At 43.6% G+C, this 21329-nt stretch overlaps 1 long non-coding RNA gene across 1 annotated transcript; it reads left to right on the forward strand.

Moving 5' to 3' along the window:
• Positions 1–3075: 3075 nt before the first annotated feature.
• LOC143929954 (uncharacterized) lies at positions 3076–8652 on the forward strand. The gene is made up of 3 exons (XR_013262669.1): positions 3076–3131; positions 7889–8487; positions 8591–8652. It is a non-coding gene; the product is annotated as an uncharacterized LOC143929954 (long non-coding RNA).
• The last annotated feature ends 12677 nt before the right edge of the window (positions 8653–21329 follow it).

Genomic DNA, 21329 nt, shown 5'->3' on the forward strand with positions numbered 1-21329 from the left:
ATTACTGAGGTCTATATGCTGTTACCATTACAATTCAGGTCTATATACTGAGGTCGAGTGCTATGCATATCATATTGAACTCTCTATGTTATACTATGAAGTATTCATTTTTTATGGATTTATAATTATCAATTTATAATTAATATAATTTTTTATGAGATTATTATATATTTTATTGAATCAATTATATATTATGATTGTGATTCTTTAGCTGAATTTTTTATTAATTTATAATGTACTATTTACCTATTGTATGCATGGCTTGTATTAATAAATGGAATAATTTGTAAATCGAGTGGTTCAATTAATATAGTGACATGCTTCATATAAAGTCCCACCATTCCTCCTTTTTTTCTTTTTTTCAATATATCGGGGATGGAGGTGTATGTATATATAGTATACCGCCTCATATAAAGTCCCATTGTTCGCTCTAGTTTTTCAATTTAATAGGGATGGAAGCATGTCACAAAATTATTATATGTTTATTATAATCTGTGACCTATTGTTCAGTACACTTTTAGCTCTTTATTGCGGGGGATCAGCTTTGGCAGCTGGGGTTAGGCTTTGGCCATGTTGAAAATCCCCGGAAGCTGCGTCCCGCACCGGGACCTCCCCCTTCCCTCCCTTTGGAGGGGTGGGCGGGATGCTCGCGGCGGGATGACGCCACGCCTACACTCGAGCGGATGACTTCATTACGACGCCGTAAAGCCGATGTGTATTTCATTCCTGCGCATTTCATGTGGGGGACGGGAGTGCTAGATGCCGAGCGTTTTGTACTCGGGTGGGGCGCCGTCTCCTCTCACTGCGCCACGTGGCGTTGATGGTCACCCCCAATGCACGGCTATTATACACCCTGCACGGCCTCCCGCTGCCGACTTTCTTCCAGCCGGCTATATCTACCTCACATACTGCTGCACGACCTGGTTTGTCTCTTTCCACTCATTTAATTTAAGGTAATTACATCTCAGCACATTCTTTTGGCACATTTTAACTCCACATATTCTCATCCAACAATTTTCCTTATTTTATTCACCTTAGCATTCTGTCTTACTCTTTATATCTCTACAAGTCCTTATTAAACCTCTCAACTGTGGGAATAGATTATATACTATATATATATTTTTTATATATTTTTTTATATATTTTTTATTCTTGTATATTATTATTATTTTTTCTAATCCCCACAGATATTTCTGGGAAGTTGTTTTAATATGGGTCGACTTCACCACCCATCACACACCTCACTGATGTCACTGAATTCTCTACATATAATTTTTTGTTTCCTGGTTACTGGTGTTTGCCGTGTACTTCGAGGTTTTCCATCTCAGCTTCCGGGGACAACATGCTCTATAATGGTTCTCGCCTTTAGTTTCTACAAACAAATGTACCTATATATTATGGATAGGTGAGAATGTTTGGGACCATTTATGTCCCCCTTGCTCCCCCCTTTTCATATAGTTATATTATATTATATATTATTCATATACCTCATACTTATTTGGCTTTTTTATCTCATTATAGATACCCCCATTTTCTGCATCTGCTGCTGATGAGTGGTATATAACCACGAAACGCGTAGAGCTTACCTTTGATGCGTTGTCACAGTGTTTTTATTTATTTATTATTTAAAATTCATTATTTTTAATTAACCTATCTATTACTGAGGTCTATATGCATTTACCATTACAATTCAGGTCTATATACTGAGGTCGAGTGCTATGCATATCATATTGAACTCTCTATGTTATACTATGAAGTATTCATTTTTTATGGATTTATAATTATCAATTTATAATTAATATAATTTTTTATGAGATTATTATATATTTTATTGAATCAATTATATATTATGATTATGATTCTTTAGCTGAATTGTTTATTAATTTATAATGTACTATTTACCTATTGTATGCATGGCTTGTATTAATAAATGGAATAATATGTAAATCGAGTGGTTCAATTAATATAGTGACATGCTTCATATAAAGTCCCACCATTCCTCCTTTTTTTCTTTTTTTCAATATATCGGGGATGGAGGTGTATGTATATATAGTATACCGCCTCATATAAAGTCCCATTGTTCGCTCTAGTTTTTCAATTTAATAGGGATGGAAGCATGTCACAAAATTATTATATGTTTATTATAATCTGTGACCTATTGTTCAGTACACTTTTAGCTCTTTATTGCTGGGGATCAGCTTTGGCAGCTGGGGTTAGGCTTTGGCCATGTTGAAAATCCCCGGAAGCTGCGTCCCGCACCGGGACCTCCCCCTTCCCTCCCTTTGGAGGGGCGGGCGGGATGCTCGCGGCGGGACGACGCCACGCCTACACTCGAGCGGATGACGTCATTACGACGCCGTCACTCCGAAGTGTATTTCATTCCTGCGCATTTCATGTGGGGGACGGGAGTGCCAGACGCCGAGCGGTTTGTACTTGGGTGGTGGCGCCGTCTCCTCTCACTGCGCTGCGTGGCGTTGATGGTCACCCCCAATGCACGGCTATTATACACACTGCACGGCCCCCCCCTGCCGACTTTCTTCCAGCCGGCTATATCTACCTCACATACTGCTGTACGACCTGGTTTGTCTCTTTCCACTCATTTAATTTAAGGTAATTACATCTCAGCACATTCTTTTGGCACATTTTAACTCCACATATGGGACTAGAGGACAAATTTAATTTCTTAATGACTTTAAATAAAATAAAGCTAATAACTCACATCTGTGGTATGAATGGCCGCGGCCCTTTATTTTATTGGCATGACGATATACATATTAGCCAACTTAACATTGAAAATATGCACACATTGATGATATAACCTTTATAATCATCTTTAGATTATAAAATACCAAAAAAGGTTCAGCTTTGAAAGCTCGAACCCATAAAGTAATAACAAAACACTATACCAACAACGAAAATTAAAAGATGGCTACCAAGTAAAAACGGGGGAGGGAAGGGAAGGACCGCGACATTGGGAGGGGAGGGTGGGCGCCTTTTTCTTCTGCTGCAACCGTCGTTCTGAAGAAATTCGTTGGTTGTTTTCCTTTTATAACCCTCTGTTTATTTTCATAGGTTCGTTGGATCACCTGATGTAACTGTAGAATATTCTGGAGGATTGATCAGGTGACCAGGTAAGTAACCAATTAATTACCGTTATAAAATCTAACTGAAATTCCCTTGTCCCTATTCCCATATGTAGGGGGCGCTAGTATGCTCCCCCTACTCTCATGGGACTAGAGGACAAATTTAATTTCTTAATGACTTTAAATAAAATAAAGCTAATAACTCACATCTGTGGTATGAATGGCCGCGGCCCTTTATTTTATTGGCATGACGATATACATATTAGCCAACTTAACATTGAAAATATGCACACATTGACGATATAACCTTTATAATCATCTTTAGATTATAAAATACCAAAAAAGGTTCAGCTTTGAAAGCTCGAACCCATAAAGTAATAACAAAACACTATACCACACGCCAGGCTCCTTAAACTCAAGGAGCCTGGCACCCCACCCGGGCCACGGCCAATTCAATACAAGCAATAAAATCCAAATTTAAAATATCATTGCTAATATCAGATAAATGCACCTGATCTGAACGATATAAACCAGGCAAACCACCCTCCAAATCGACATGACGGAAGGACAGTCCATTTATCAAAGGCATAAATTTCTCAAGAAATCTATTTACACGTCTACAAATTTTTTCCAAAAAGAAATGCGTTGGATCAACCAACCATTTTAACCGAGGGATAATTTCAGAAAAAACTAAAACAGACGATGGCAGAATATCGTGAAGATGAGTAAGATCTGTTTTCATTTGCGCAACCAGATCTAAAGTTTAACAAAACCTAAATCATTACCAGCTACATGTAAAATAATAATAGAAGGTTGAGGGTGAGAAGAAAGCCGAGCACGAATCGATGACTGAAGTTCAAACCACGACATTCCTCTGCATCCAAACCAAAGTACTTTATAGGAGGAATCATCAAGACCTAGGTTGAGGCCGTAGTAGCGCAATGAAGCTCTGGTTTCAGCCCAGAAAACGAACGAATGTCCGATTATCCACACCATACAAGGAGCCCCTACAAAGCAGAAAAACATAAATTAGGTCTCACATAAGATTTGAAACAGTTAGACTGCCAACCACCCAAACTTTTAATTTCAGTGGAAGAAAAACCCAGCGCAGCTGCTTCAGTTGCCGCTCCGATGCGAAAGGAATGGGTGGTGATTTTCAAATGCTGCAATCCCAAAAATATCAGGCATTTTTTCAAAATAACCCTGAACTGGTATTGTGTAAGTGGGATGCCAGAAGCATGTACCAAAAGAAGGCTACCGTGTAGTGGACGTAACAATAAAAATTTAGACAACAAAGAGAAGACGCAAAGAGGGGAATCGCTCATTTTATGAATTACAATCCAGCGACCCTTCCCCAACTGGTCAGTTTTGCTGAAGCGTAATAAAATTTTTACGTGATCCTCCTTCATAAAAACATCGGACAACAACAAACCTCCTGAAGCAGAAGAAGATTTAGGCAACAATTCGGAAATGCGAAATGCACCGAAAAAACAAAGGCAAAAGGAAACTTGCAGAAGAATGGATTCATAATCCGAAAAACAAATGACAGAGGACGCAACCAAGAGACGTTGCAAAATGATCAAAGTAATAGGAACTCTATCATCAACTCGGAAGTGCAACTTGCGATATCCTTTAAGAGCCTGAACGACTGAAAAATAATGAGTGCAAGGAGGCCACCCTCTCATCTTATTAAAAAAGGAAACGCCTGCTAAAATTTTAACGATATGAGAATATGAATAAGAATGAAGCATCATAAATTCAACAAAGGCTAAAACCAAGGCTTCAGAAAATTGATTCACATCAATGAGTTTAGAGTTTAAAAAGGAACACCAAAGTGACCATGTGGCGTTGTATTGCGCCCGCGTGGAAGGTGCCAAAGAATTGGTAATGAACGAAACTACGGAGGGCAAACCACTGACCACAACGCTTCCGGGCAGGACAACCAATTGGATCCGCTTCGGGTACCAAACTGCGAAATCGATCGAGCTGAAAACGTGACAAAGAATCAGCAATTAAATTAATATTACCTGGAATATACTTGACCTTAATCCATAAATTGAAATGCAAACAATAAAAAACTAACTTCCTCAAAACTGCTAACACTGGAAACGATTTAGATGTCAAACAATTTACTGTATATTCAACGCCCTTGTTATCAGAGTGAAAGAGAATGCGACAATTCCTAAGTCGATCGCCCCAAAGATCAAGGGCCACCAAAATAGGAAAAATTTCAAGCAAAACTATATTTTTGGTAAGACCCTGCTCGACCCAAGAAGTAGGCCAAAAAGCCATAGACCAGTGACCCCGCCAAAATGCGCCGTAACCAATCGAACCAGCCGCATCAGTACATAGTGAAATAGCTGAAGAGTCACAAAACGGGGCTTGCCAAATTGAACAACCATTATAGGTAGATAAAAATCGATCCCAAACCAATAGATCCGAGATCAGCTCAGAGGAGAGACGAACAAAATGAAACGGCAACTTATAATCCGCTAAGACTTTGTAGAGCCTTTTAGAAAAAAACACGACCCATAGGAATTATGCGAGTGGTCGAAGGCAAGCATTCCCAACAGAGATTGCAACGTTTTCACTGTGACCTTTCGTTTAGATACAACCAAGGAAACCAACTGACGCAACTTAACAAGTTTTTCAGAAGGGAGGCGACATTCCATCAAAAAAGTATCAATAGTAATCCCCAAAAATTCCAGACAGGTAGTGGGCCACACAGTCTTTTCCATCGCCAGGGGAATACCAAAACGTGCACATAAAACATGGAATTCACTAAACAAATAAAAACAAAGTAAAGAATCAGCGGGACCAAAAAATAAAAAATCGTCCAAGTAATGAATAATATTAGTGGAATTAGCTTGAAACGAAACCGCCCATTCAAGGAAAGAAGCAAAAGCTTCAAAATATTTACAAGACAATGAACAACCCATCGGAAGGCTTTTATCGAAATAAAACGCACCCTCAAAGCAAAAACCCAAGGAGCTGTATGCAGAGCGATGAATAGGCAGTAAACGAAAAGCTGACTTGATGTCCGCCTTTGCTAGCAAAGCGGATTGACCAAACAGACGAATCCTAGAAACCGCATCGTCAAATGAAGAATACGTAACAGAACTATCAAGAGGATCAATACTAACATTCAACGAAGTGCCCAGAGGGTACGAAAGATGATGTATCAAACGAAAACTACCCTTATCTTTTTTATGTATTAAACCAAGAGGGGACACTCTAAAATTCATAAAAGGCGGGGAAGAAAACGGCACTGCCACACGGCCTTCGCGGACTTCTTTACTTATTTTTTCCGCAACTACCCCTTGAAAACGCTTGACAGAAGGAAGATTTTCATGACAGATGCAACCTGAGCCATCAAAAATTGGCAATCGAAAACAGTGTGAAAAACCATAAATTATGAGATCCGCTGTCAGACGATCTGGCCAAATTTGCAGAAATGGCAACATTTCGACTAGCTTCACTGGAGTTGCCGCCAGTACGAAAATTATCCCGCACATTAGATGGGACATTAGTAGCCGATTTTTTAAAACAACGAAAAGACGGGTGATTACCAGAACATATGGCACATTCGTGTTTGTAACGGCAAGAATTAGGCCATTTACATTGTCCTTCATTAAATCCGAAACAGAGACCTCTCCTGAAAGGAGCCGGTTGCAAAGATGGAGAAGGAAGCAATTGTTTCTTAGGAATCAAGAGATTGAGCCACAAACCAACATCCTTGGAACCCCATTTCAAATTTTTATGGATTGCCAACTTTTGACGGCACGATTCATCATAATAGAACCATGCAAGACCAGAACATTTTTTAAAAGCTTCAAGAATAATCTCAACATGTGGAAACATTCCACAACACAATTCAGGGTGTTTTTCACCCATAACGCTCGCAAAAATGCAAAAGGCTTGAAGCCAGTTATTAAAAGAACGAGGAGCCGATTTGCGTCTGTCATCTTCAGATTCTTTCTTTTCTAAACGGTTCTCTTTAAAAGAAGGGAGAAGGGAAAGAATATCAACATAATCACCTTTCCAGATTTTCTCCTTACCAGTTGCTGACAAATGAAAACCAAGAGGTGACAACTCGCAAACCAATGCTTCTTTAAAGCAACTCTCAGGGATTGAAGGAACCGATAACTGAGTAATAGCCGGCGCAGAAAACGCTGAAGGCAAAACTTCTGAATGCATAACATTTGAAATAGGTGGAGCAACATCCTTCCAAGCTTGCAACAATGGAGAGTCAGAATTAACCGATAAATTGTTAATGCAACGCTTGAAATAATCCGTAAAGGAATTAAACGAAGACAACAACGAACGTAATTGTTCAGACTCACCTCTATCCCCAGGCTGCACACCAGCCTGAGAAGATGCAGTCGTCAAAGACGAAACTTGTGCAGAACTTCCTGGCTGTACATCAGCAAGCGAAGCAGAATTTGCTAATAAGTTATGCGATTCTGTAACAGAAGGAGTGGAATGAGAAACAGCAGATAAAGTATCAGGTAAGGGTAAAGAAACAGAAGGCAATATATTGCAAAATGAAGGAGATGGAACATTATGCACAGAATTATTCGGTAAAGGTGTAGTACCATTTAGATTAGCAGACGGCAATAAATCATCTTTATCAGCGAATGAATTATTAGTAAGCTGAACAGCTGACGAAATAACATTTTCCATCCCTTCAGCAACTTTCTCATTTACTCTCAAAGAATGCATATAAAAGTCATTATTAAAAGAAGAATTACAATGAAATTGGGAGCTATTATTGTTACCTTTAACTTTTGCTTTCTTCTTCACAGGCTGGTACCTGGATTCGATCCAGCGAACCGGCCTCTGTCTATTCCTCTGTGGACGTCCAGTGGCAACTGCGCATGCTCCAGCATCGCTTTCCGAAGTCTGCCTAGCAACAGATGACGCTGCAGTGGAGGAATCACTCATTGGCAGAGGAACCAAGAAGCCAGCTTCTGAGTTTCCGGAGGGGGGAATAATTTGATGCACAGGAGGAGGAGCCATAGGAGGAAGGGACTGTGAAGGAAGAGAGGACAGCTGAGCAACTGTATCCTCTGAAATTTAAAAAGATGGCGGCGGAACGGCGGAGGGGAGAGCCGAGGAAACAGGAGAAAGGCCCGGAATTATGGCATGGAAGGGAGGAGGCAACGCCGGAGAAAAAGCTGAAGACTGACCTGAGGACAAGCAGAATCGCATAATCGCATCAGAACTGCGGAGGGCAGAGCGGATGAAGAAGGAGGAAGACCTGGAACTACAGCCTGGAAAGGGGTAGACAAAGGAGGTGAAGAAGCCGTAGATGGGCCGGAAGACAAACAGAACTTCATCCAGGCATCACCATCCGGAGCAGAGGCCCTCTCCATTAGCTGACGCAGCAAAGAATGCAAGGCAGGTAAGAGAACGACGTAGGGGCGCCTTTTTCTTCTGCTGCAACCGTCGTTCTGAAGAAATTCATTGGTTGTTTTCCTTTTATAACCTTCTGTTTATTTTCATAGGTTCGTTGGATCACCTGATGTAACTGTAGAATATTCTGGAGGATTGATCAGGTGACCAGGTAAGTGACCAATTAATTACTGTTATAAAATCTAACTGAAATTCCCTTGTCCCTATTCCCATATGTAGGGGGCGCTAGTATGCTCCCCCTACTCTCATTCTCATCCAACAATTTTCCTTATTTTATTCACCTTAGCATTCTGTCTTAGGCCGCGTACACACGGGCGGACTGTTCGCCCAACCTTGTCCGCTGAACAGTGTTTGGGCGGACAGTCCGCTCGTGTGTGGGCTTTCAGCGGACAGTTTCAGCGGACAGTTGGACGGACAAGGTCTTTCGGAAATTCCGAAAAACTGTCCGCTGAAACTGTGTTTGAGCGAACAGTCCGCCCGTGTGTGGGCCTGTCCGCTGTACTTTCGAAATGAGCGGACTGTTCCCGCTCGGAAAGTCCGCCCATTTCGAGCGCGTGTACAGGTAGGCGGGGCCCGCGAAGGAGACGTCGCGGGCTCCGCCGCCTGGAATGGGCTTAAAGGGGAACACCAACGCCGAAAAAAATCGGCGTGGGGGTTCCCCCAAAGTCCACACCAGACCCTTGTCCGAGCACGCTACCCGGCCGGCCAGGAAAGGGGGGCGAGCGAGCGCGCCCCCCCTCCTGAGCCGTACCAGGCCGCGTGCCCTCAACATGGGGGGGTGCCTTGGGGAAGGGGGGGCCGCGCGGCCCCCCCCCACCCCAAAGCACCTTGTCCCCGTGTTGATGAGGACAAGGGCCTCTTCCCGACAACCCTGGCCGTTGGTTGTCGGGGTCTGCGGGCGGGGGGCTTATCGGAATCCGGGAGCTCCCTTTAAGAAGGGGGCCCCCGGATACCGGCCCCCCACCCTATGTGAATGAGTATGGGGTACAATGTACCCCTACCCATTCACCTGTGAAATAAAGTACAAATAAAAACACAACACAGGGGAAAAAAATATTTTATTGCACAGCCGGGGGTCTTCCGTCTTCGGGGGTCTTCTCGCCGGACTCCTCCGCTATGTGTGTGTAGCTCTTTTGTCAGCGGAGGAGTCCGGCTTTCTTCCTCCCCGCCGCCGGCCTCTTCTCCCGACTTCGGGGGTCTTGTCCCCCTCTTCGGTTCTTCTGCCGGGCCACCGCGCCTGGTCCTGTGGCCCGGTCTTCTGTCGCCGTCTTCCGTTCTTCTGTCGCCGCCTTCGGTTCTTCTGCCGGGCCACCGCGCCTTCTTGTAGCTCTTTTACAGGCGGTGGCCCGGTCTTCTGTCGCCGCTGTCGCCGCTGTCGCCTTCCGTTCTTCTTCTTGTTCTTCTTGTTCTTCTCCAGGAGATGTTGACACGTCGCTCCCTCCGGCCGGAATGCCAGAGCCGCCCTGCGCTGTGACTTATATAGTGACAATGGGGCGGTGTCACATGGTATATGTCACATGGGTTGGTCACATGGGTTGATGTCACATGGGGACTATGACATCGTAAGGGGGCGGGGTCACCATGTGACCAACCCATGTGACATATACCATGTGACACCGCCCCATTGTCACTATATAAGTCACAGCGCAGGGCGGCTCTGGCATTCCGGCCGGAGGGAGCGACGTGTCAACATCTCCTGGAGAAGAACAAGAAGAACAAGAAGAAGAACGGAAGGCGACAGCGGCGACAGCGGCGACAGAAGACCGGGCCACCGCCTGTAAAAGAGCTACAAGAAGGCGCGGTGGCCCGGCAGAAGAACCGAAGGCGGCGACAGAAGAACGGAAGACGGCGACAGAAGACCGGGCCACCGGACCAGGCGCGGTGGCCCGGCAGAAGAACCGAAGAGGGGGACAAGACCCCCGAAGTCGGGAGAAGAGGCCGGCGGCGGGGAGGAAGAAAGCCGGACTCCTCCGCTGGCAAAAGAGCTACACACACATAGCGGAGGAGTCCGGCGAGAAGACCCCCGAAGACGGAAGACCCCCGGCTGTGCAATAAAATATTTTTTTCCCCTGTGTTGTGTTTTTATTTGTACTTTATTTCACAGGTAAATGGGTAGGGGTACATTGTACCCCATACTCATTCACATAGGGTGGGGGGCCGGTATCCGGGGGCCCCCTTCTTAAAGGGGGCTCCCGGATTCCGATAAGCCCCCCGCCCGCAGACCCCGACAACCAACGGCCAGGGTTGTCGGGAAGAGGCCCTTGTCCTCATCAACATGGGGACAAGGTGCTTTGGGGTGGGGGGGCCGCGCGGCCCCCCCTTCCCCAAGGCACCCCCCATGTTGAGGGCACGCGGCCTGGTACGGCTAAGGAGGGGGGGCGCGCTCGCTCGCCCCCCTTTCCTGGCCGGCCGGGTAGCGTGCTCGGACAAGGGTCTGGTGTGGACTTGGGGGGAACCCCCACGCCGATTTTTTTCGGCGTTGGGGTTCCCCTTTAAGCCCATTCCAGGCGGCGGAGCCCGCGACGTCTCCTTCGCGGGCCCCGCCTACCTGTACACGCGCTCGAAATGGGCGGATTTGCCTCCTCCTTACGTGGGCGAGTCCGTTCATTTCAAAAGTTGAGCGAACTGTTTGCCCAACCTTGTTCGTCAAACAGTCCGCTCGTGTGTGGGCAAGTCCGCTCATGCAAATTTTGAGCGGACTGTTTGATGAAACTGTTTGCCGAACAAGGTTGGGCGAACAGTCCGCCCGTGTGTACGCGGCCTAACTCTTTATATCTCTACAAGTCCTTATTAAACCTCTCAACTGTGGGAATAGATTATATACCATATATATATTTTTTATATATTTTTTTATATATTTTTTATTCTTGTATATTATTATTATTTTTTCTAATCCCCACAGATATTTCTGGGAAGTTGTTTTAATATGGATTGACTTCACCACCCATCACACACCTCACTGATGTCTCTGAATTCTCTACATATAATTTTTTGTTTCCTGGTTACTGGTGTTTGCCGTGTACTTCGAGGTTTTCCATCTCAGCTTCCGGGGACAACATGCTCTATAATGGTTCTCGCCTTTAGTTTCTACAAACAAATGTACCTATATATTATGGATAGGTGAGAATGTTTGGGACCATTTATGTCCCCCTTGCTCCACCCTTTTCATATAGTTATATTATATTATATTATATATTATTCATATACCTCTTACTTATTTGGCTTTTTTATCTCATTATAGATACCCCCATTTTCTGCATCTGCTCCTGATGAGTGGTATATAACCACTAAACGTGTAGAGCTTACCTTTGATGCGTTGTCACAGTGTTTTTATTTATTTATTATTTAAAATGTATTATTTTTAATGAACCTATCTATTACTGAGGTCTATATGCTGTTACCATTACAATTCAGGTCTATATACTGAGGTCGAGTGCTATGCATATCATATTGAACTCTCTATGTTATACTATGAAGTATTCATTTTTTATGGATTTATAATTATCAATTTATAATTAATATAATTTTTTATGAGATTATTATATATTTTATTGAATCAATTATATATTATGATTATGATTCTTTAGCTGAATTGTTTATTAATTTATAATGTACTATTTACCTATTGTATGCATGGCTTGTATTAATAAATGGAATAATATGTAAATCGAGTGGTTCAATTAATATAGTGACATGCTTCATATAAAGTCCCACCATTCCTCCTTTTTTTCTTTTTTTCAATATATCGGGGATGGAGGTGTATGTATATATAGTATACCGCCTCATATAAAGTCCCATTGTTCGCTCTAGTTTTTCAATTTAATAGGGATGGAAGCATGTCACAAAATTATTATATGTTACTTTTTATTATAATCTGTGACCTATTGTTCGGTACACTTTTAGCTCTTTATTGCGGGGGATCAGCTTTGGCAGCTGGGGTTAGGCTTTGGCCATGTTGAAAATCCCCGGAAGCTGCGTCCCGCACCGGGACCTCCCCCTTCCCCCCCTTTGGAGGGGCGGGCGGGATGCTCGCGGCGGGACGACGCCACGCCTACACTCGAGCGGATGACGTCATTACGACGCCGTAAAGCCGATGTGTATTTCATTCCTGCGCATTTCATGTGGGGGACGGGAGTGCTAGACGCCGAGCGTTTTGTACTCGGGTGGGGCGCCGTCTCCTCTCACTGCGCCGCGTGGCGTTGATGGTCACCCCCGATGCACGGCTATTATACACACTGCACGGCCTCCCCCTGCCGACTTTCTTCCAGCCGGCTATATCTACCTCACATACTGCTGCACGACCTGGTTTGTCTCTTTCCACTCATTTAATTTAAGGTAATTACATCTCAGCACATTCTTTTGGCACATTTTAACTCCACATATTCTCATCCAACAATTTTCCTTATTTTATTCACCTTAGCATTCTGTCTTACTCTTTCTATCTCTACAAGTCCTTATTAAACCTCTCAACTGTGGGAATAGATTATATACTATATATATATTTTTATATATTTTTTTTATATATTTTTTATTCTTTTATATAATTATTATTTTTTCTAATCCCCACAGATATTTCTGGGAAGTTGTTTTAATATGGATCGACTTCACCACCCATCACACACCTCACTGATGTCACTGAATTCTCTACATATAATTTTTTGTTTCCTGGTTACTGGTGTTTGTCATGTACTTCGAGGTTTTCCATCTCAGCTTCCGGGGACAACATGCTCTATAATGGTTCTCGCCTTTAGTTTCTACAAACAAATGTACCTATATATTATGGATAGGTGAGAATGTTTGGGACCATTTATGTCCCCCTTGCTCCCCCCTTTTCATATAGTTATATTATATTATATATTATTCATATACCTCTTACTTATTTGGCTTTTTTATCTCATTATAGATTCCCCCATTTTCTGCATCTGCTCCTGATGAGTGGTATATAACCACGAAACGCGTAGAGCTTACCTTTGATGCGTTGTCATAGTGTTTTTTATTTATTTATTATTTAAAATTCATTATTTTTAACGAACCTATCTATTACTGAGGTCTATATGTTGTTACCATTACAATTCAGGTCTATATACTGAGGTCGAGTGCTATGCATATCATATTGAACTCTCTATGTTATACTATGAAGTATTCATTTTTTATGCATTTATAATTATCAATTTATAATTAATATAATTTTTTTAGGAGATTATTATATATTTTATTGAATCAATTATATATTATGATTATGATTCTTTAGCTGAATTATTTATTAATTTATAATTTACTATTTACCTATTGTATGCATGGCTTGTATTAATAAATGGAATAATATGTAAATCGAGTGGTTCAATTAATATAGTGACATACTTCATATAAAGTCCCACCATTCCTCCTTTTTTTTTTTTTTTTCAATATATCGGGGATGGAGGTGTATGTATATATAAAGCCTCATATAAAGTCCCATTGTTCGCTCTAGTTTTTCAAAGTAGCAGGTATGCTATTACTGGATTAATAACAGGTTTACAGTATAAGATTGTAGGAAGTTTTTTTTCTTTGTGTACACTCTTATCTTGTAGGGACATTGGGTATGCTGCGTCGGATAGTTCCTCCTTCCTGCCCCTGACATACCCAGGTGGTGTTTGAATTGTTGCCCTTACTTAGCTACAAGAAGGCCTTAAGGCTGGGTTTCATACATGTGCGGTGTGAATTGAAGCTCCGTTTTCTCTGCGAAGAGGAAAAACAGCTGTTCATCGTTTCCTCTCCGTTGTAGCTGCGGATCAGTGAGCAGGGAGAGGGGGGAGGTGTAGTGAGGAGAAGGAGAGAATTCGTGTTCAGAACGGAATGCATCTGCAAATCAGATGCGTTCCCATAGAAGATAATATGCTGGTAATTCGCACTGCCCAGAAAACGCACACGAATGCAATGCACATATGTGAACCAGATGCATTCAAATGAATGTATTTTAAAATGTCCCGTGAATTGGATGCGGTGTAAGCTGCATCTAATTCGCATAGGTGTGAACGGAGCCTTAAGAAATTTTTTATGGAACTTTCACATGACTTTTACAAGCTTGCTTGTGCATGTTTTTGCAATATGTGGAGATTTGTGGATTATACAATAGAAGCGGAGTGGATTAGCCCCTACAGTGGCTCTTTCTATCTGCCTCAAGCAACCCTTTACTTTGCAGTGTTTATGGACTTTGCTGCCAAATTTAAACTTTTCACTTGCACAGTATATATTCAGTGAACAAAAACTATCTCCAGACTCCAGATACCCAGTTATTCTCCCGTTGGGTGCCTCCATCTTGCCTTTCGCACAGCACAGAAAAATTAAGCTGAGCTGTCAGTCACAGTCCACATATCAAAAACAGCTCTGTCCAGGGTTTGAGTACCAAAGAAGAAACCTATGCAAGCACACGGAGAACACACAAACTCCAGTAGATATTTTCTTGGTTGGGATTTGATCCAATGATCCCAGTGAAAATCAGAAGTGCTAACCACTAAGCTGCCCCAAGGGCATATCTATGGACCCATGTGCATGATGCTCCATATAAAAAGGGAGCTGGTGTGCTTCTGTAGCTGCAGTGTGATGCTTTGTAAAAAAAAGTGCATCACGCTGTTTGCTTTCTTCTCCTTTATTAAAGGGGCTTTAAAGCCTTAAAGTGGAGTTCCACCCAAAAGTGGAAGTTACGCTTATCAAACTCCCCCCCTTAAGTGCCACATTTGGCTGTTTCAGGGGGGAGGGGGTACCTGTTTTTGACAGGTATCTGTCCCCACTTCCAAGAGATCTCACCGTGGCCCCCCTCCTCCTTCCCTCGCCGGCCCATTCAGAAAGTGCAGCGCGATTCGAGCATGCATAGTAGGGAACTGGCTTTGAAGCCAAAAGGCTATCAATGGCGGCAGCAGCAGCACCCGAGAGCAGATGGAAAAAACATCAGCTGAAGGGCCGACATTACTGGATTTCAGGTCAGGTAAGTGTCCAAATATTAAAAGTCAGCAGCTACAGTATGTGTAGCTACTGAATATTATTTTTTTTGCTGAGGTGAGGAATTCAGCTTTAAGGTTTTTCTATGCATTAAGGTAAAAAACCTTCTGTGCTGATGCTCCCCCCAGACCCCCCACCCTTTCCTTACCTAAACCCATCCGATCCATCGTTGTGCATGAGAGCCGTGGCTTTTGCCATTGTCTCTTTCATCAATGGACAGATTGGTCAGCTCCTGCTGCAAGGGCAGTCTTTAATATTGATTGGACCCTGGGCAAAAAATGTTCTTGCCCCCCCATTTTCACTCTCCAACAGCTCTGAGACATACAATAAATAGCAGCTAGACTTAAAATCAGTTTACTGTATCATATCAAGCAGCAATTGGTTGCCAGTGGTTACAACATATCATTACTGCTTAGTGACTGGTTGCTAGAGATTACTGTACAGTAATGCTGCTCACTGATTGGTTGCTAGGTTACAGCACATCATCTCCTCACTGCAGGGGGGCATGATATACTTATACTGTACATATGAATGCCGCCTTTATTTACATATCAATGCTGACGGCCACAGCTATTTGCTTAGTAATGCCGCCGCTATTTATATATCAATGCAGGTTATTTACATGTAAACACAGGTCTGCAGGTGAGTCCTCTGTACACAATAGGGCAGAGCTGGGCAGCATTAGTACCAACACTTCACACTGAGATATCGGGACACATCACAGGACTAAAACCTTGAGGGACAAGGGAATTTAAACTGAGATAGTTGGCAAGTATGAGGCAGCTGCTTTGGGCCCCACAACAATGACAGGGCCCAGGGCAGCTGCCCCTTTTTCCCCTGCCTTAAAGACAGCCCTGCCCGCTGCTGTCAATCAAATACTGTGACACGGGAGTGGGTCCAAGCCACCCACTATGTGTCCATAGGGTGGCTCAGGAGCGAGCATGCACAGGCGTCCCTATGAAAAGCGGATTTATGGGGGGCGAGGGTCACCTGCTGAAGAGAAGGGGCCTAGAGCTCTGGAGGGGGACCCCAGTAGAAGAGGATCATGGCTACTCTGTGCAAAAGCATTGCACAGAGCAGGTAAGTATAGACACATTTCTTATTTTAATAAAAAAAAAAGGTTTAATATCACCTCAACTTTAAGCTACATGTACCAGTGTGTTGTGATATGCTCCGGCACATTGACATGCTGTGACGTGTCTCTTGAACAGGAATGCTGACAAATTCAATTTTTTACGCAACACATAACACAAGTGTAGTACAGTGCCTTGCGAAAGTATTTGGCCCCCTTGAACTTTTCAACCTTTTGCCACATTTCAGGCTTCAAACATAAAGATATAACATTTTTATTTTTTGTGAAGAATCACCAACAAGTGGGACACAATTGTGAAGTGGAACGAAATCTATTGGATTTTTGAAACTTTTTTAACTAATAAAAAAATGAAAAGTGGGGCGTGCTAAATTATTCGGCCCCTTGTGTTAATACTTTGTAGAGCCACCTTTTGCTGTGATTACAGCTGCAAGTCGCTTGGGGTATGTCTCTATCAGTTTTTCACATCGAGAGACTGAAATTCTTGCCCATTCTTCCTTGCAAAACAGCTCGAGCTCAGTGAGGTTGGATGGAGAGCGTTTGTGAACAGCAGTTTTCAGCTCTTTCCACAGATTCTCGATTGGATTCAGGTCTGGACTTTGACTTGGCCATTCTAACAAATGGATATGTTTATTTGTGAACCATTCCTTTGTAGATTTTGCTGTATGTTTGGGATCATTGCCTTGTTGGAAGATAAATCTCTGTCCCAGTTTCAGGTCTTTTGCAGACTCCAACAGGTTTTCATCCAGAATGGTCCTGTATTTGGCTGCATCCATCTTCCCCTCAATTTTAACCATCTTCCCTGTCCCTGCTGAAGAAAAGCAGGCCCAAACCATGATGCTGCCACCACCATGTTTGACAGTGGGGATGGTGAGTTGAGGGTGATGAGCTGTGTTGCTTTTACGCCAAACATATAGTTTTGCATTGTGGGCAAAAAGTTGGATTTTGGTTTCATCTGACCAAAGCACCTTCTTCCACATGTTTGGTGTGTCACCCAGGTGGCTTGTGGCAAACTTTAGACGAGACTTTTTATGGATATCTTTGAGAAAAGATTTCTTCTTGCCACTCTTCCATAAAGGCCAGATTTGTGCAGTGTACGACTGATTGTTGTCCTATGGACAGACTCTCCCACCTCAGCTGTAGTTCTCTGCAGTTCATCCAGAGTGATCATGGGCCTCTTGGCTGCATCTCTGATCAGTCTTCTCCTTGTCTGAGCTGAAAGTTTAGAGGGACGGCCAGGTCTTGGTAAATTTGCCGTGGTCTGATACTCCTTCCATTTCAAAATGATCGCTTGCACAGTGCTCCTTGGGATGTTTAAAGCTTGGGAAATCTTTTTGTAACCAAATCCGGCTTTAAACTTCTCCACAACAGTATTACGAACCTGCCTGGTGTGTTCCTTGGTCTTCATGATGCTCTCTGCGCTTTCAACAGAACCCTGAGACTAACACAGAGCAGGTGCATTTATACAGAGACTTGATTACACACAGGTGGATTCTATTTATCACCATCAGTCATTTAGGACAACATTGGATCATTCAGAGATCCTTGCTGAACTTCTGGAGTGAGTTTGCTGCACTGAAAGTAAAGGGGCCGAATAATTTTGCACGCACCACTTTTCAGTTTTTTATTTGCTAAAAAAGTTTAAAATATCCAATAGATTTCGTTCCACTTCACAATTGTGTCCCACTTGTTGGTGATTCTTCACAAAAAAATTAAAATTTTACATCTTTATGTTTGAAGCCTGAAATGTGGCAAAAGGTTGAAAAGTTCAAGGGGGCCGAATACTTTCACAAGGCACTGTATAAACAATTGTTTTATATATGTTGAACCTGCATTGATCAAGGCTGATAAACAGCTCTACACCAATAGCAGACCGTGCAACTGCTATGGGGCCCAAAAGTCCAAAGGAGTCTGGTTACATAATGATGTGCAATCTATGTAGGTAACAATAGCGTTGGACAATATAAAAGCTTGAAAACCTGACAATTAGTATTCCATAGCACTAGAGGTATTGACTTTGAAATAGAGTTTACAGAGATGGGTGGGTCCATAGTGGATTTTGCACTGGGACCCCATAACATTTTATCACTCTCCTTAATCGCACTGTACAAGTAAAAAAATCACATGATTTTGCTCATTGGCTGTTCAGCCGACTTTCTTCCATCGAAGATTGAGCCAGGTAGTGTTGGCAGGGCCACACACGGCTCCAATTTGTGAAATTCGATTTGTGTATGGTTGGCTTTAGAGTTACCATTGCAGCAGCAGAACGTTACATTTGCAATATATATATACTGTATATATATATATATATATATATATATATATATATATATATATATATATATATATACCGTATTTTCCGGCGTATAAGACGACCTTTTACACTTAAAAAAACTGAGCAAAAAGGAGGGGTCGTCTTATACGCCGGGTCAGCTGCTGGGATGCCTTCTAGATGTCCGGTAATACTGTATGTAGCTTCGGCTACATACAGTATATACCACTGAACCAATCCCAGTGAGCTATGTATTCAAATGAATACAGAGCCTGCTCGGATTGGAGCAGCAATCTCTGCCAATCCGAGCAGGCTACACACAGTAGCCTGCTCCGATTGGCTTTGAGAGTGAGGCGCGGGCTGATGATGTAACAGCCTCCGCCAATCCCAGCAGGCTTTGTATTCATTAATAGAATACATTGCTCGCCGTGATTGGCTCCAGCACCAGAAGGAAGAAGGAAATGGCTCCAGCAAGAACGAAGAAGAAGAGGGATATGAAGCGTCGGAAGCCTCGGAATCGGGGGTCGTCTTAAACGGTGAGTACGGGCAAAACATTTTAACTGTGCAGGTTTTTAGGGGGTCGTCTTATATGCCGGGTCGTCTTATACGCCGGCAAATACGGTATATATATATCCGACCTACTTTCAGCAGGATCATTGTCTTGGTTAGGCCTGTCAGGCCATCTGACCTGATCCTTTAAGGACTGGCAGACTCCAATTGCTGTGACAGCGGGCTGAATAGCTGAAACGGTCAAAGAAAAGGAAGCCCATATTAGTGACCCCTGTTTCTTGTCAACAGGGTCCTTCAAGCCCTGTGCATTATCCACCAGACAAGTTAGGTTCTTGTTTATGGAGGAGACTGCCCCATGGGATATCTCTTAGGAGGAATGAAAATTCTCTCAGCATGTTCCCAATCAGCATACACCGCCTGCTCCAACAGTGGGTGCAAGGGGGAAAGCCTGTGAACCCCTCCCCATCCATGCACCTGGCCCCTTTCAGGATTGCGTACTCATGGATACCTATTGCGGGGGCGGGATGGGGTGGCAATTTTGAAGCACCCGATTAGAGCCAGAGGCTCGAATAGGCTTCAAATTAGGATGGGCTCAGGGCACAGAGAGTGCACCCTGATCCCACCCAATTGTGTGATGATAGCAAATAAATTTTCGCTATTTACATGCTAACCTTCCTCCCCGCCTGACACTTAGGAAAAGGAGACGAGTGGCTGCATTTGATGGGCACAAGTGGCTGCATTTGACAGGCACAAATGGCTGCGTATGATGGGCACAAGTGGCTGCGTATGATGGGCACAAGTGGCTGCGTATGACAGGCACAAGTGGCTGCGTATGACGGGCACAAGTGGCTGCGTATGACGGGCACAATGGCTGCGTATGACGGGCACAATGGCTGTGTATGATGGGCACAATGGCTGCATTTGATGGGCAGAGTGAGGCTGCAATTAATGGGGGGGGGGGGGGTCGGTATTTTCAGTTTGTTTTTGCCCCCCTCCCCCTAAAATTGTTTAGCACCAGCTGCCACTGACCAGGGAGGATCAGAAACCTCAGCAGGAGGTAACTTAAAGGCACAACGAACCATTTTGGTAAGATTCTGGATCAAAAGCCTCTGCGACTGAGAGGATGATATCAAATGGACATCTTCTGGCCCAGATTACTCAGAAGCAAACTCATGGCCTTCCACAGAATCCAGGGCCGTCTTTAAGGCAGGGCAAAAGGGGCAGCTGCTCTGGGCCCTGTCATTGTTGTGGGGCCCAAAACAGCTGCCTCATACTTGCCAACTATCCAGGTTTAAATTCCCTTGTCGTTTTATTCCTGTGCTGTGTCCCGATATCTCAGTGTGAAGTGCTGGTACTAATGGTGCCCAGCTCTGCCCTATTGTTGTGTGCAGATGACTCACCTGCAGATCCTATATTTACATGTAAATAACCGGCATTCATATGTAAATAGCTGCAACAATACTAAGTAAATAGCTGCGGCCAGCGGCATTGGTATGCAAATAAAGGCGGCATTCCTATGTATATCATACTCCCCTACTTTGAGGAGGTGATGTGCTGTAACCTCTAGCAACTAATCAGTGAGCTGTAATTAGGGATGAGCTTCGTGTTTGAGTCGAACATAAGTTCGACTCGAATATCGGCTGTTCGCCCGCTCGGCGAATTCCGAACGTTATGGGCCGTTCGAGCCAAATTCGTGTGGCGCTCACGGCCCACAATGCACTGCGATGGCGCAGTGCATTGCTTGCTCATGATTGGCCAAGCATGCACTGTGACCCCACATGCTTGGCCAATCACAGCGCCGGCAGCGAGGAGAGCCATGATTGGCCACAGGCAGGATGCCTGTGGCCAATCATAGCTCAGGCTGTGTAGTACACGCCCCACACTATATAAGGCCGCCAGCGCGGCGGCCTTGTGTAGTGTGTTGGCGTCTGTAGCAGTTAGTGGGTGTTCTGTGTACCTTCAACACAGTATACACCGATCG

The sequence above is a fragment of the Lithobates pipiens genome, unplaced genomic scaffold, assembly GCF_037356315.1.
Source record: "Lithobates pipiens isolate NorthernLeopardFrog02 unplaced genomic scaffold, aLitPip1_a1.2 Scaffold_25, whole genome shotgun sequence".
Taxonomy (NCBI): domain Eukaryota; kingdom Metazoa; phylum Chordata; class Amphibia; order Anura; family Ranidae; genus Lithobates; species Lithobates pipiens.